Genomic DNA, 17353 nt, shown 5'->3' on the forward strand with positions numbered 1-17353 from the left:
GCAATGAAATTCCCTCACACCCACCTGCCAAAGGGATACAACTCAGACCAACTTCGTCAAAGAGGATATTTAAAGTCTTTCTACGGGCATGTAATGGATTCCAAGACTGAACGTGCACTGAATGTTCAGTGAACCAAATAATTTTTAATAGATTCCTCAAGGGAGTTTTTTTTTATATTTTTAAATCACTCTAAGACCTTGGAATGACAACCTGATTCAGAGGCAAAGAAAGGCTGTTCATGGGGTATTGTGTTTCTTCTGGGTTTTTCCTGAAAGAGTAACAGTCATGTCTGTTATGTGTACTTAATATGTACTTTAGAAATGTCTTCATTTCTACAAACCTTAAACTTTTAAACTCCTTTTGAAAGCATACACTGAGGAATTTTAAAGTTCCTTCCTGCAGAAATACTACATAGCAAGTATAGAAAGTTGATCTAACAGAAAGGTGGGAGGAACTGAAAGCTGGAATGAGGCAGCTCACCTCCTTCAGCCACACCTGCAAAGAGGTAGTCATAGACAGCATTAACAAAACCATCAGGCCCATCTATAAAAAACCCAAATGTAGCACAAATTAGATCAGTTTTCACATTTCAGATTAATGACCCTCCCCAGGCCCCTCAAACTAATGCCCACCTTAACAGCAAGGCCCCTGTGACAGGATGGCAGATTCAGCACAAGAAGCAACCATCCCTTGAAAGAAGAAATTTTTCCAGCTGTATGATTAAGTACGCAGGAAAACAAGACAAGGAGCCTCAAGCGCTGCCGTTGTTAGTGTGATTTCAGCAGGATTAGGCAGAGCACGATGGAGGAAAAGCCTCAGACAATGAGTCCTTTCATACACCAGAAACAAAAACTACCGTTAATCACACCCACAATTCAGTTTCTTCCACTAATTCCTAATCAGACATCAACAAATAAAGCAAAACACTTATTCTTGTTTGAATTCTATGAAATAAAAACAAATGAAAGGAAGTGATCAACCCGTGCTGTAAAAATGTCATTGCCTCTCCACCTCCTGATGGACAGGGAGCTGAGACAGGCATGAATGGTTGGGAAAGGAGCTTTTCCATAAAGCCCGTCCATAGAGAAGTCCAGAGTAGAAGAATGCTGCATTAACAAGCAGGAGAAACTTCAAAAACCAAGAGACAAACTCAGACAAAATCCTCCTCTGTATAAAAAAAAAGACCCTGCACCAGAGTCATTAGAAAAAAACATCTGGCGCACCACTTTGATTTTCTACATTAGTCATTGGACAGAAACAAAGCATCTTTTTTTTTTTTTCCAAAAGCAGCAAATAATTGCAAATCCACTTCTACACATAACCTATCATTTATCACCTCATCAGCGACTGCTTGAGCCTGACAGAATTAAACACTCAAGTCAGGCGTTCTGTTAAAAGCAATAATTACATCGTTACTACAATATACAATAAAATATAAACAAATCTGCCTGGCAATATTTTTATACTCTCACTGAAATATCACTAGACTATAAAAAGACAACATCATCATAATAATTTTTTTAAAAAAAACAAACAACAAAAAACACCACCACCAAAAAAATCCACTTCAACCAAAGTATAACTAATTCCAATTTAAAACTTTACCTACAGGCCAAAATACATAAATGATTAGCATTATAGTGTTCATTTTAATTACACTGTGCAACAAAAATCCAAGAGCCTGATAACTTCCTTCAGATACTGAGAAAGCAAATATTCAAGAGCTTATATTCCTCTTATAACCTACACAATTATGTCAGCCCATCCTATCACTCAAATGCCAAAGCCAGAATGTCTGCATTTCTTGTTGCATCTAAAACCAACACGAAAATATCAGCTCAAAGAAAAGCATGGGGGAAAACAAAAAAAAAAAAAAACAAACAAAAAAAAAAAAGTAAAACAGGAGGTCAGGAGATCCTAGTGAATGACAACATTCAAGAGCATCAAAAATTCACTGGTCTTCAAAGCTCAACTCTTCAAAGTTTAATAGGGGAAAAAAAATACATCCCTGTAATTCAAGCTTACATTTACAAATGCTTTCCAGCAATGTAACTGCTGTGTAACGTGCTCTTTAACACTGTGCAATTCACAGTGCCTGCTCTGAACATTCAATGCTAAGCAAACAAAACACAGTTCACGATTTCTCGTGCGCTGAAGATGTTTTTCGCCACTGCAGTCAAGTTGCTGATCCCAGCAACTCTGTGCAACCCATTTTAAAACAAACGTCTGCCCATCTACCTTGATGGTTCTGGCCAATGAAGAAGCCTTTGATCACACTTCAGCAAAATACTCCTGTGCTCTAAAGGACGCCCAGCTTCCTGACAGCAGGATGGGGGATCACTAGAAGAGCATGACAGCCACCTGCCATGCAATACTTCAGAACTCTTCCTTTTTATAATTAATTATGCTCCTTATTTCTTCCACAGGCGTAAGAAAGAGACTGGCACGGAGGTAAGTAGTAGCAGCACACTTTAGCATTATCTCATCTACAAAGAAGCTGCTTCAGGTAAGAGCCATGGCAGGAGCCAAGCACAGTGCCCGGCAGCATCAGCCTGCTCCCGGAGAGCTGCTGGGGTTCTATGGTGGAGGTTCACATGCTGCACCTTCTGTGGATTTCTCCTGGCACAGGTGAGAGGTGCCCCTGGCCACCACAGCCCTGGCTAAACACCCGACCAGCCAGGGAATGAGCAGCAAAGAAGGCAAAGCAAAGCGAGATGGAAACACCTCCGTGCTAAGGACAGCACCAGCGTGGGGGCAACGAGAGTCCGCATCGCTTCAGTCTCATCCAAAATCCAGCTGCAAGTAACAGAGACTTAAAATTTGCACCTGCCCAAAAACAGCTGCTGAAATCATGGCCATGTTACAGGCTTCTGCAAGCTCTCCCTGTCTTGGTCTGGCTGACTGAAGTAGGATCCAGCACTTACTATCTGTGTTAAAATCAGCCCTCTGCAAAGGGACAGACCCCAGGAAATTAGGCTAATTGACAGCCAATTCTAAAATGCCCTTTTTTTTTTTGAGCCAAAAGAGTACATTACTCAAATGAGTGCATTACCGTACCCAAAAGCATAAAGTCTAGTTTTACAGGATCCAAAGACATAGTAGAATCCATAAAAAAAAAAAAAACTAACAAAATTTGCTAGCCAGATTCCCATCTCACAAGTATACTAAAGGAGAAAAACTTTCCTGCAAAAGTTTATAATCCTACCTCTGTGTAAAGAGGCAGAATTGAAGCAGTAACACCATAAAATCTGCTGAAATACTTGTGTCCCCAAGTGTAACTGTTCAAATCTGCATTTTATTAACGGGAAGCTACTCACAAACAAGGCTATAGCAAGGAGACATTCAATACCTAAAATTCATGTTCAAAAATACATGCTTCATCCTGAGGTTAAGTATAAGTTTATAAGTACTTTTTTTTACCACATAACACAGGCGTTAGCATACACAGACTGTAAAGAAATTTTGGTGGTGCCAAAGTAGTCTCAACAAAACCACTGAGAATATATATTACAAAATTATTTCCACGCCTTCTAGTTCATAGGTTTAAGAGGCTAATTTTCTTTGTTTATGGTAATTATGTTTCATATTTCACTGAACTTTGACATGATAAATGTATTATTGGATTTTGTGTGCATCTTCTAGTCAATTTGTGTAATATTGCAAATTTTGTAGTACAAGTAGTTAAAATACAATGGACAGTACATTCATAAATTACAGATTTTTCCTTAAGGTAATAGAATTATTATTGATTCTGCAACAACTAAACCTTTGATCAAATTTGGTGAAACAAATGTTACTTAAGATATAAACAAACATAACTCCTTTGCATTTGAAGAAAACAGTAGTTTGTAAAAAGGAAACAACTCCATCTAAAAACAAGGTCACTTTTTTCTCCTTTGCCCCCACCTCACATCTTTGAAGCATGTAACACCTCAACGTGTTCTTAACTCACTGTGTCCAAAAGGCTCCTTTGCCACTTCTATTTATTCTTCAAGACAAAAGATCAGAAGCACGGTATTTGCCAGGTAAAATATATATCTTTTTAAATATGCAGCCTAAAATCTAAACACTAGACTAGCCTTTTTTCATGATTCTCAGATCTAATTTATCTTCCCCATTAACCATCCTATCAAAATACATCTAGGGAGAAGAAAATCTAACACACTGATATAACAATTACCAAAACTCCTCCAGAAAAACAGATGCAGATCATCCCACTTCTTTACATACTCAGAAAACTCTCTAGAAAAATTATGACTTTTAAAAACACTGTAAGATCTAATTTTGTGAGGAAATCTAACAAAAGAATCAAGTACTATTCCATGAATAACTTCCTGCTCCTACAGAGAGAAAAGATATTGCTAAGCTCAAGTGCCTGACTGCCTTCAGCAGCAAGGATGACACATGAGAGAAAAATCCACACACAGGAGGGATAGAAAAGCAACCCTGCTCTGTGGATCTCATAAAATAGAACAGATGTTATTCTTTGTATACACACATGCAATTCAGTGTTAAACACAGCACTTGCAAGAGGAAGGAAAAAACAAAAAAGGAAGAGGCCTATGAAGCTAATAGTAGATAATTCCTCACCATGGTCAAGCACATGCATGCTTTGTTTGGTTTCGAATGATGACCAGATTTCCAGCACTGCTTTTGAAAGAACAATGCCACATGCCCGGCCTTTATGTTTTCCCTCCATTCAATTTCATGTGACAACTCCAAACTATAAACTTCTTGTGCCAACCTAAATAATTCCTCTTTCTCAGTAACACTGGAGGAAAGCACTTACCCACTTGCCAGCTGCAGCTGAAATTTTGTGCCAAGAAATAAATGTGTTTTGGACAGGTTGTAAACTGGAAGCTTCAAAGGCTGTTAAAGGACAAGAATAAGAATGGGACCATCCTATTCGTTCTGAGATTAATGGTATTGCTCTATTTCAGCTACACAGTGGATTGCACTTGATTAAAGCATCCAAACAGAACTTTCTCTGAGTATAGTGCCTAGATATTAGTAGATACTTTTGTCAATTTTCATCTCAACCAGGCTTTTTATAAACATTGCTTCCATCCTCTGCTCCAAAAACCCTAACTTATCTCAGTATTTCTGATCTTTAGAATCAAGTTCTCAGATAATAGAGTCCTTGAAGTAGCTAGACCTGTTTCACCCTTTTTTTCTGCTAAGGCACAGGTGTATAAACACTGTGTGCACACTGACATTAAACAGCAAGTGCTCCAGCTTCCCCTCCTTGGCCTCCTTCCACAGTCCAGGAGACTTCGACCTTCCTACAGACAACAAACACTTGCAGGCACTGGTCACTAAGCTCTCATGATCAACATAAGGCAAAGACCAAGGCATCTTTCCCACTGCCCAGAAAGATGATGATTAACAGAGAGCAGAAGGGACAGGCTTTGTGGCAGAATGGCTAAATTAGAAATTAAAAGAAGAGATTGCGAATAGCTTGAAGTCTTCTACCTAGGGCTAAGTCAACACTGGGTTTTCTCTTCCTCCTAGTATTGAGTGGTTACTGGGTTTCTTAGTTTTGCAGGCTGGAATTCCCCCCACATTTCATCAGATGCCCCAGCAGCCACAGGTGATACACACCTGTACATGTGCAACACACACTGTAGCAGCATACAACCCGACACTTCACTCTTCCTTATCCTTCTCCCAGCTCACACAGGCTTCCCAAGCACAGGATGTTACTGCCTCTTAACAAGTTCTGGCTTTTTAGGGGGCTCTCCAAAGCTCTGTGAAGCTTCTTATAATGACAGTGCCAAAAGCGTGAATAAAACCTGTGTTGTTGCAGTGGAAAAGTGGCCTTTTCCTCTTTAACCTACAATCGCGGGCCACTTCCCCATGCTGACCATTATAACATTTGCATTTTGGCAATGACCCGAATTTTATGCTTGCAAAAATGCTGCCAAACTGCCAGTTAAAAAATTCAACTTATATGATGAACATGAATACTGCTAAAAAGTCAAGTACTCTCTCCCAGAGAAAACAAAAATAGAACCAACATTAGTAAATGCACAGAAACAAATGATGAGGTACATTAAAAGAAATATATGTCTCAAAATAAGCATCAGTACCACAAACTTCATTTTATTGTAAGATTAGTTACATCTATCACCTTCACAAATACAGCCAAGCAGTGCTTGTTCCCCTTGCTCATTAAAGCTCTACAACTGGTACCTCCTGTATGCCCACATGCACCATTTCATTAAGCTCACTTGACATTAGATGAAGAAAGAGTACAAGAAAATTGCATATTCCCTGCCTAAAGTAAACTTGTCATTTAAACCTTGTGTATAGATAGAATTTGATATAGCACTGGTGCAGTGAGTCATTCGTCAGTTTTAGAGTTTGTACAACAGTATTCTTACATACGTTTTGCAATACTTTCCAGTTTGCTACCACTCCATGTAATTTCAAGTTTTTACTGGAAAGGAAGCATATATTTTGGGTTTGAACACTGCACTAAGAGCTGTAGAAACAACACTTACTTTTATGATCAGAAGTAAATCCACAGAAGGAACTCTCACATACTGTATCAAATATGAAAGTCAAAGCATTGCTTTTAAAGGAGGGCAAGCAATGATGGAGAGCATCACAAATATTTATCAATGAATTACTCCAAACATAAACATAAGCAAGTCTCCTATCAGTTTCCTTCAAAAGCTGTTTTTAGCTATGTAAGTTAAAACTGCATTCATTCAGAACACTATATAAAACAGCCAGTATCAACTACAAGTGCTTTACTTGAAAATAATAGATGATTTCACATCCTTCTGTACCAGGGCAAGATACCACATTAAAAATTTTCCTTGCTGTCTTACCTTCACCTTTTAAGCTGCAAAACAGACATGAGTAATTTAACTCTCAACCGTGGTTTCTAAGAAGCACTAAAAACCACTGAAACAGAAAGATTTGTCCTGATTAATACCACTAACAAGATCAGCTCAGACTCAGATTATCATGTGGTGGCATCCAGCTCCTCACAGGAAAGTTTTCAGTTCTTCAACAGGCATAAGTCCCTGTTTAAATTTGCACACAGCCACAGGTTTACTGTCCAGGTAAACTTCTTCAGTCTCTTTAAGCTGATTATTATTAGTATTCCTTTCCACTATCTAAATTCACATCAAATGGATCTACTGAATTGTACATCTCCTGCTATCTGATAAAAAGCTGGAGAGAAAAACACCCTTTGGCCAATTAGAGTCACCTGGTTAAGATTCAACAACAGGCAGCAACAACTCAGGGTTTTTTTCCTCCCAACTGCATATTCTATAACCTACAAGAAACATTTTCTGCTTAAAAGTAATGCTTAAATGGAGATCTATGGCTGAACATTATCACAAGGATTGCACTTACTTGACAGTCTGCTATTAGCCAACTCCATTATCGCTATTTGCAGTTTTTAAATGTACAGATTCAGAAGTAACTGTACAAAGCCTCCATTACAAGTGGATTTATGGAAAGCCACAGCAATAATCATCTTCATTAGGCATATCTTCCCACAGCCCTGCATTATGTGGACACAAAGAGGAAAACATTTCTTCTCCGTTACTCACAAGCTTAGATCTTTCTCTTTATAGTCACAAGCTTTGACTGTCTTCTCTGCTTTTGCCAATGACAATTATCTCACATATTCAAAAGCAGAACTTAGTTTTAAAAAAATAAAATTAAAAATACCTGCATACCTTTTAACTCACAAACAATATATAACATAGGACAGCTTCTACTTTGATTTTCCAGAAACTGACACTTTCATGGGCAATATGAATGAGAATAAAAGGTTGTCTGTGGCGTCTACTGTTTTGCTAATGGCCCCAACCAGTATGCAGCCAAGACATATTCATGGACACCCATGTGCAAAGAAAAGGGCTGATGGGAATATTTGTAACTAAACTGAATAAAAAAATCTCTTGATCTGAAGTTATGCATTAATTTTTCGCCATAAGCTGTTTTAACCCCTTCACATACATGGTCATGTTGCATCCTATTTCAAAAGCTACTTAGGCTAAGAAACTTGCACATTAAGATGGTTGGTAAATGGCAGAAACCGAGAACTTAAATAATTCAACACTGTCACCCACCACACATTCAGATCACAAACTTGCTGTTTGCCACACAGATTTTACTCTTTGCTTTCGAAGTTCAGATTGCTGATCATGCGCTTCACAGTACAGCTATCTATTACTCCTACGTCCTCAGTCTCACAGCAAACCACCACACAAGAAATAATAAAATCAGGATTAAAGTACACTTGTTCCTTCCATAAAACCAACCTTGTGAGCCACGCATTTCCGGCATTATCATAATGAATGCAATGGACTTTATTTAAAAATCTGCGTTCAAAGCCTAACTGGCAGTCTTGGAACAATCACCCAGCAACCAGACACGTTGATAAGTCATTTGCAGCATAGGACCTTAGTAATATTAAATTAAATTTGTCTTTCCTTAGCATTTACCTTGAAAAATGAACAAAGGTGGTTACAGAAGCAGCATAAGGAAACTCTATTTGCTTACTGTCCCTGCACAAGTTAGCTGCCTTCAGAGATCTCTAAACCAACAAATATTCAACTGAAGGTTTGGTTATCCAGTTATCGTCAGCCGAAATCACTTTTTACAGTTCAGTTCTAAACTTGACAAGAGAATATTGTGTTTGATACTGACAATACGGCTTCATTTGGTTCCATATGAAATAAACACGAAACTCCAAAACGCTTCAGAGCAGCTGCCCCAGTCAGTCTCCTGGAAACAGACCACATCTTTCCCACACAAGAGGTTCGCGGGAACAGACCTTTAACAGCGCGGAAATACTTTCTTTCATTGAATTTCATTTACGCCAGCTATTTGAACTGCTTGAAGTTGGTTCTTAACAGTTTCTGGGCGCAGAAACCACCGCGAAGGCAAACGCAGCCGCCCACCGCCTTCGCCTCCCGCTCGCCCCGGGCTGCTGCGCCCACCCCGCGCCGCTCCACGCGAGCCGCCCGCCCCCCCGGGTGTCCCGCGGGGGAGCACTGCCCGCCCCACCGGCACCCCCGGCCAGGCAGCGGCACAACAGGTTGCGGAGGCGGCTGCGGGGCAGGAGCTGGCCCCGCGGAGGCTGCAGCCGCACTCCCCGGGGAGGGCGAACGCGGGGAGACCGGGATGAACACCCCCACCGCCACCCCGCTCTGGGGAGCTGGCACCCCGGGAGCAGCGGCGGTGCTCCTGCCCGCTCCCGCCGGGGGCCCTTTGTTCTCGCCACCCAAGACGCCGCCGCTCGGCAGCCCCGCGCTCTCCCAGGCGGCGGCTCACCCCACCGGGGGGGAAAGGCGCGGTCTGCCGCCCCCCGCTGCAGCGCCCTCCCTGGCTCCCTCCTCCCACCGCAGAAACGGCCGGCGCCAGCCGCGGGAAACGCTCCGGGCCACTGCCGAGCGCCCCGCGCCTCGCACACGGCACGGGCACCCCGCCCGGGACGCCCCGCCGCGGCCGGCGCTACGCCCCGCGGGGCACGACCCCACTCCCCCGAGCCCGCCGCCAGAAGTCCGCCCGCCAGGGCTGCCCCGAGCACCGCAGCCCGCCCGAGAAGGTCACGCCGCGGCGGCAATCCCCGCACCCCCGGAACCGCGGCGCCGGCAGGTGCCTGGCTGCCCCCCGCCGACCCGGGGAGGCTCCGCGGGGCGCAGCCGGCGGCCGCTGGAAAACCGCGTGGCGGCCCCAGCGGAGGGCAGGGGGGCTCCAGGACCGCACGGCGGCCCCCGCGGGGCAAGCGGGGCGGCGGCGGGGCCATCGCTCGGGGGCCGCGATCCGCGGGGCTCAACAGGCGGCGGAGTTTGGCGGCTCCCAGGGAAACGATCCCGCCGTGTCGGGAGCCGGACACGGGGCTGAGGAGGGAGAGGCGACGTAGCCGAACCACTTACCGGGGCTCCGGGGCTCCGCCGTCCGCATGCTGCCTCCGGGCGCCGCGCAAGAAGCCGCTCCGCACCCCGCCGGCAGCTCCGCTCCGCTCGCTCCTTCAGCCGCCGCCGCGCGGGACCGCGCTCCGCGCGCGCCACCGCCAGCCCGCCCACGCCGGGGCCGCGCGCCGCGCCCGCCCCGCCGCCAGCCCAGCCCAGCCCAGCCCTGCCCGCCCCGCCGCCGCCACCTGCCGCCCGCGGGCTCACCTGAGCTGCGCTGCGCCTGGCCCCGCGGCCGCGCTGGGCCCCGCGGCGAGGCGAGGCGCTGCTGCCGGCCGAGTCCTGCTCCGCTCTACCGCGGCCTGCGCTGCGCTGCCGCCCGCCTCGCCCGCCGAGTCGGCCCGCAGCCGGCGGGCAGGGCCCGCCCCGGCCAGGTGTGGGCGGGGAGGGCGGGGGGCGGCCCGGTGGGGCGGGCGAGGGCGCGGCCGCGGCCCGGGGCGGGCGCTGTGGAGGCGCCGCCGGAAGGAGCCGGGCTGGCAGCTGGGGGGCCCTCGCCGCTCTCCTCGGCCGGCTGCCGGCAGAAGGGGCTACAGCCCCGCCGTGCCTCGGAGCGGGCCCTTTGCCCACGCCCTCCGCTCTTAACCCTGGGTTGCAGAGCGGGTCAGAGCCGAGATGGCGAGGGTGGCCCCGGAGGTGCGAGGAGCGGGGGACGGGTTGCAGAGCGGAGCCTCCTCGCTCCCCGCGGGTCTCGGCGGCAGCGGGGCAGCGCCGCGCTGGGACCTGTTGCGGGCTGTGATGGTTTGGCCGCGGCGTGGCTGTTCGCGGTGTTTCAGCCCGTGCGCGCACCCAGCGTGCTGCTGCTCGGTTACTCCGTCCAGCGCTTCCTGCTCCGCCGTCCAGAGCCCTGAACTGAGAAATGAAGAAACTGAGACGTATTTTCTGCGAGCTTTTGAGACGGCGGAAGGGTTAAGTCAGGCAGGCCCTTGCGCCGGGTGTGTTGCTGCTCTTTGGCTCCTTGCCCAACCCTTCCTAAAAGCCGGGGTTGCGTCAGCGAGGGCAACACCGCGGTGTTCGGCAGTTTCGCTCTGCTGCCATTCTCTGCGCACCTTGCTGGGGTCACTGAGGCATTTCCCGCTACATGTTGATTTTTTTTTTCCCCCCTTCATGGTGTCCAGGATTTCTTCTCGTGTGTAGTAATTGTGTTGCTTTGCAGATCTTTGGCCGTTATCATCTTATTTCCTCCAGTCAGGTTGCTGGTAGGAGCCAAATAGTTTGTAGAGGTTCTTCCTCTGTGCTGGCATTGTTGCCTCAAGCACTCTTAGGAGCACTGGACTTCACACTACTGAATGTGATTCCTGGCCCCTCTTTCGTCACTTGCCTTGGCCCTAAACTGAATACCTAAAGCCAGTTTTGCACCCCTGCCACAGAGCAGGAAGATCTGGCATCTAAAGCCTTTGGTTCTGGGGATATTTTCCTTCCTACACTGTATCCAAATATTGCTGCAAAACAGCCCTTCTGTGCATTGAACAGTGAGGCCACGGAGCTCAAACTAAGTGGTGCTGGCTGAGTGCCACACAGCACTGCCAAAGTGCCCATGGGCTCCGCTCTCTGTGTTAAAATTTGGATCTGCTTCAGGATGCTGTGGAGCGCAAGACCGTGGGGAAGGTGGGAGATCCCTACTCCAGAGGAGGGATTCACAGAGCTGCCAGAGCCCCAGCTTATGTAGCAGCCATGTTGGCGAGTTTAAGTGGGGTCATGTCTGCTCAACCCCCATTCATCTTATGTATAAGCAACAGGTTATTGAAGTTTGATTGAAAAATGGTAGATGTGTGGCTTGTCCTTCCTTTACTAATGTTGTCAGATGTTTAAGAGTTTTTTGAGTGGAGACACTGAAATGTCTGGCCAATCTACAGGATAAGATTTTAAGATCTCCTTAGACACCTAAAGATGCAGGTTTCTAAACACCTTCACCAATGTGGGTTCATGTGACTGACACAGAGCTGCCTCATAAACTTTTGATGCCCTGAAGCTTCTAGCCAAGACTTGCAGGTAAATGATTGTCCCATGGGCGTAAGTCATTAATCATCTGAATCATGAAACAAAGGGTTTTCTTATACAGCTACCACCCTAAACTCTTTGTTACTCCCCCATGCACTCTATGCTTGCACGACATAAAACCTGGAAGCTATAAATAGTGTAAGCCCACTAGAAACTGGTGGTTTGCACTCCACTTGATATGGGTGGCTGGTTTGACACCTCTTCACCACTCTGAGGACTTCACAGTTATGGGGCATTGCTCCTCAAAGCAAACACAAGCAAACACATCTTATTCAGAGGCTTGTATTGTACATGATACAGTGGCATGTTGTCACCAGGCCTGTATTCTGTAAGGAGCTGTACAAGAGTCCTAAAGCCCTGAGAATGCTCGACAAGTTCACACAAACCACCCAAGTATATCATCTCAGTAGCTCTCATGGCTCCCACATGTTCAACCATTTCAGTGGTAAGCTTTTTGGAAAGCAAAGTCTCAGTGTGTATTTGCAGTATTCCATTTGGAGGTCACCTCTCCTGGTAGCTCTTCATTCCCTTTGATCCAGCTCTTCAGGGTAAGTGCACACACCCATACCCTTGTCCTGTGTGCCACTTGATAGCCAGCTAGTGTGTAGATACAGTGGAGTTTCCCTTTAGCATAATAAATTGGTATAAAATCAAAAGGCCAGGATGCTGATTTTTTTTAAGACTTGTCAGAACAACTTCCCTTCTTGTTTCAGGTATTGCAAAACTTGTTAAATGTTCTGGATTGAATCTGTAAGCTGCAGAGCTTGTCAGAAGCTTGTCCTCTCTCTAACTGTTGAGTTTTTTTGGGGGAGTATTCTTGCTTCTGACTGTTTCTCACCTGATTTTATAGTAATTGTCAATTGTATTGTCATATCTACTGGTCTGATTCACAAGTGCCTGGTGCAGTGCTCAACTCAGTGCTCATGTAAGATAATACATCTCCATCTGTGGATCTGCTTGACAGCACAGCTTGAGGACCATATGGCCATGACTCTGGCTGCCCACCATTTTTTCAATATTACCCCCAAGACTCTTTCATTTCCTTTGTAAGACAGGATTATTAGAATAGTGTTTTGCTCCAAATAATAAAAAAAAAAACCAATCTGTGTTGCCCATTTCTGTTAATCTCTTATGGAAGGAACTGAAGCCTTAGAGAGACAACCCAGATATTTCCTCATCCACAGCACTAAATTGTCTGGGTTGAAAAATCTTTAAGAGGCGGTTAACAACTTCCCCTTATTTTGCCTACCTATAACTTGTACTTCTGAAGAAATGAAAGTCAGTGTTGTAATAACAGTACAATGACAGTGCTGAAGTGGTATTTGCTTCTGTTTCCTGGCCAAGGCCCGTAAGTTCCTAGTGTAACTTGCTAGAAAGTACGTTCAAGGGTCTTTCTCTTTCTGCATCGGTTGTCTCTGACTGGTCAGCTGGCTGACCAGTTCTGGTCAGGATATCTGTTCTCTCTTACTGTAGCTTTGTGTAGGGCTTAGCATGGTGGAACTCCCCACTTGACTCATGCCTTAGAGGTCCTACAAAGCACATAAATATGAGTATCAATCCTCATAGTTCGTTTATTTCCTGCTTCTCACACCAAAGCAGAAAACTAAGATCACTGGGGGAAAAGGCAAACAAACCAAAATCAAGAACCAGTAGAAAATTTGGTCCTGCTGTATAGATTATAAATTTGGCATTATTAAATGGGTGAAGTGTTCTGATCTTGGCTGAATAAAATATGCTAGAAGAAGACCCTGGGGATGCTGGTCACCAAGACAAAAATTGAAATTATCTCCTGCTAAGGGCTGAATTCCAGAATACTAATGGCAGTTGGCTCATGGAAGACTCTTCTAAAATGTAACCACTTACTCAGAAAAGCCGTGCTGCAGATGAGTATTTGCAGCATGGTCTGCATGTGTTCACACCCCAGGAATATCAGCTTGGTGTTCTTTTCTAACCCTAAATGAATGGCAATGGAAAGACTAAAATGCATAATGTTCATGTAAGTTACAGCAAATAATACACAAAATACAGTGACTTTGCTGCTGGAATGGTCTCTGCTTCCCTCTGTGTTTACTGCCAAAGTTTGCTTCTCCTCCATTTTTTCCCGTTCTTGTTGGTTCCCTGAGAAGCTGTTTTTCTGGCTTTCGTTGGGAAGATATCTGTGCTCAGCCAGTCCAAGAGTTGATCTGGTGGTGTTCAGCTCCAATCCTTCGTGGTTTGGCAGACCACAGGCTTCCAGGCTACAAATACAGGCTGCCAAAGAGATGGAGAGGAGACCTATCACGCTGGTGTTTGAGCACTTCCTAAGCTAATGTATTTGTCTTCACAATATTTCTGTGAGATAGGAAATTACTACTGTCCCCCTTTTAGAGGTGAAAAACAGATGCCAGCAGAAGCTAATTGACTTAGCTAATGTTGCACAGGAGCTAGTGGCACAGCAGAGAAGTGAGATCAGCTGCCAGCCCCATTGCCATGTGCCAGAGGACAGGTTGACTCAGTTTTGAAAGCCCTGTCAGTGCCCACAGGCTTTTACAGCCCCGTGCAAAGGCAAAGCATGAGCTTTCAGAGCACAGCAGCCCACGGCAGAAAACAGTAAGCACAAGCTTTCAGATCAAGGCAACCTAGGAAGGAAGAGACAGATTTGTACTGAATTCCAAGTCAGGTGGCTGCAGAAATACCAGCCCGGCCCAGGTTTGCAGAGTGATTGGCCTTTTCGACTTGTTTTTTTGTTTTTCCCTAACTACTGTTGAGCAGTGATTCCTGGTATTGGATCAAAGCTCTCTGTCTGATTTCAGCCTTGCCAGATAATCCGTCTGGGGGCTGAGAATGCCCTTCCTCCCTTTCACACCAGTGAAAGCAGGAGCTTCTGGAAATGTAATTTCAACCCAATCCTTTACTTTTTTTTTTTTTCCCCTCCTATTAATTTTTAGTCCTGCTTACTTTTATATTCAGTTTTCAGACCATGTTGAAAGCATTTTAAAAGAAGCCATGAAGCAGTTAAGAAAATACTGGAGACTATGTTTAGAGACCTTAAAAAAATAATTATCTTTTGAAAGTTCATATTGGGGTGAAAGTATGAGGCAAATAATGGCACTAATATAGCTCATGTGTACAAGAGTGGGGTTTGATTAAAGTATTGAGACAGGGAGTAGCATTATCTTATCCTTGCGGCAGACATATAGACCTTATTAGCAAGGTTAAACTTTTGTGCTGACTAATTTTTTCCACACTCTCTTTCTGCCATAAAAATCCACCTCAAATTTTTATCTCACAGCCAAGTTGCAGGTGAAGTCATGCCGAATGTTTGACATTAAAGCAAGTATCCCAAAATACTGTTCCCCTGTGCCAGAAATGATTCTGCCCAAATGGCTCCTGCTTCCTCAGAGAATTCCATCTCCTATCAATTTCTAGTATTTTATAGGAGTGCCCAGCTGGTGCTTTTCTTTGACCATATCATCAACTTCAGGTCTGACTGCAGGATGGATTCTGCCCTTGGTTCTGTGTTCAGCAGCATCCACTGACAGCCGCCACCTAAAATAAAAAGATAATTCAGAGAACAGATACAGCAAAAGTAAATGGGAAAAGGACCACACTGACCACGACTCTGCTGCAACAAATGACAGGCAAACAGGACAAATATATTAGATTGACATTTATATTCCAAAAGGAGCTGACACAATTGCTGTATACAGAGTTTTCTTTTTAACTTGAAAGATCAGACATGAAATTTCCCTGATGCACTAAATGAGAAATCCCATATTCTTACCTCAGTGTTTGAGAACTGTAGTCCTGAAAAAGTGGTAAGAATAAAGTATTGCCCCCACATCAGATATCCTCAGCCTTTTGTGTGTGAATGGCAAGAGGCTGTAAGGAGCCCTTTGACACAGGATTGTTACCATAGCTCTGCTCCACAGCTGAGGTCTGTGAAAAAGTCAAGGAGAAGCATTTGGGTGCTCCATTCTCCTACAGTAAAGGCACAGAGGAGGGGTTTGGGTCCTGCCCAGCTGTGTCTGTGAAAGCTGGGATCTCCCAGCTGAAATATTACAGGCGCCAGTTCTGGCCTGGAGTGCGACAGGCAGCCGTGAGCTTGGCAGAGTAGAATTTCACAGCTGACTTGTACTTTTTCCTCCTCCAGCCGGCAGTGAGTTCTCTCAGTGCAAAGCTCCACATGCGAGCTCCGGGCAGTGACCGGGCTGCAGTGGCCGGTCGCTGTGAACAGCATGAGAATGTCACGGTGCCAGGGAAGGTGACAGTGCTGCAAGATGTGACTGTGGTGTGACAAACACCAGCAGCAGTAGGTACAAGAATCAGTCCTCCACTGGTCTGCAGGACTAATCCTCGCAGTGCTCACAGGGCAGGATTCACACCCAGGAAGAGGCTAGAGTGAGAGATATATGATGTTTAATCTCATAAGCTTGAGCAGGACTTAAAGCTTCTCAGAATTTTGCTAGCCTATTGCAGAACAGTCTTGTATTACAGAGGTAAACTGAAATTACTCTCTTCAATTATTTTCTTCTGCTACCCCAAAGGAAAAAAAAAAAAAACAAAACAAAACCAAACAGCAGGGACCAGCTGTCTTGACAGGTCATTTAACACTGTTTTTATAAAAATAGATTTGTATTTTATAGCTTAATATTTTAGAGGCTGGTGACTGGTTAAACTTCTTTCAGCACCAGCACCTCTTGCTTTGGGCTTCAGCTTTCAAATAAGTCACTGGTTGTCATGATTTACTGTGTATACTATGGGACAAGTGCAAGATTTTGACAAGAAAAGATATTTGGGTGTTATTTGAGGAGACATGGGGAAAGTCACTTAACTCAGTGTTTATATAGAATGGCTTTCTTGTTCAGAGGTCACCTCTGTTGGAATAACAGGTGCAGGCTTCAGACATCAGCTGCAAGGGCTGTTTTGTGCATCAGGGAGGTTATAGCTTTTCCTATTAAAGATGGTTGGAATTTCAGGGAATATATTTTGTTTGAATTTAACTAACCTTTCTATCATGACTGTAGGAGAAAAGTGCAGCCTGTTAGCATACAATTGCTTCAGTGGTGATAATACCAGTGTCATTTCTCAACACTGTTCCCATTAAGATGTTCAGAGTAACGGATGTGGAAAATGCATCCCAGCTTTGAAAATGTCTCTCTGCAAGTTTAAATAAGAGCAATAAACTGGGTAAGGAACAGGCTAAAAGCAGGGTAGAGACTTTGTTAAAATTTAGAAATAAAGGATTTGCAAAAATCCTTTAAAATGCTGTTCTGTGGAGCTATGCTGTCAAAGTGGGGAAGAGTTGACTCCTATAGTTACTCTGCAAATATTAGAATGGTGTTTGTGTTTGCTGTTAAAAGCAACTTGAGATGGCATTTCTCCAAAACTGAAGGGTTAGGCGAGTTCAACAATTAGTGAGCTGGCTGGG

The 17353-nt window shown here is 44.9% G+C and overlaps 1 protein-coding gene across 15 annotated transcripts in view; it reads right to left on the reverse strand.

Annotated features, from left to right (window-relative positions):
* Positions 1-10333, reverse strand: part of PTPRF (protein tyrosine phosphatase receptor type F) — a 375029-nt gene extending 364696 nt beyond the window's left edge. For 14 of the 15 annotated variants that reach the window (XM_030278944.4, XM_030278937.4, XM_030278941.4 and 11 more), the window contains exon 1: positions 9910-10070. The gene's annotated coding sequence lies outside the window, so the exon portion shown is untranslated. Of the gene's footprint in view, positions 1-9909; positions 10071-10152 lie in introns of those variants that run through there. The other variant, XM_072932782.1, reaches the window with a different exon arrangement.
* Between the last annotated feature and the right edge of the window lie 7020 nt (positions 10334-17353).

This window comes from Taeniopygia guttata, chromosome 8, assembly GCF_048771995.1.
Source record: "Taeniopygia guttata chromosome 8, bTaeGut7.mat, whole genome shotgun sequence".
Classification (NCBI taxonomy): domain Eukaryota; kingdom Metazoa; phylum Chordata; class Aves; order Passeriformes; family Estrildidae; genus Taeniopygia; species Taeniopygia guttata.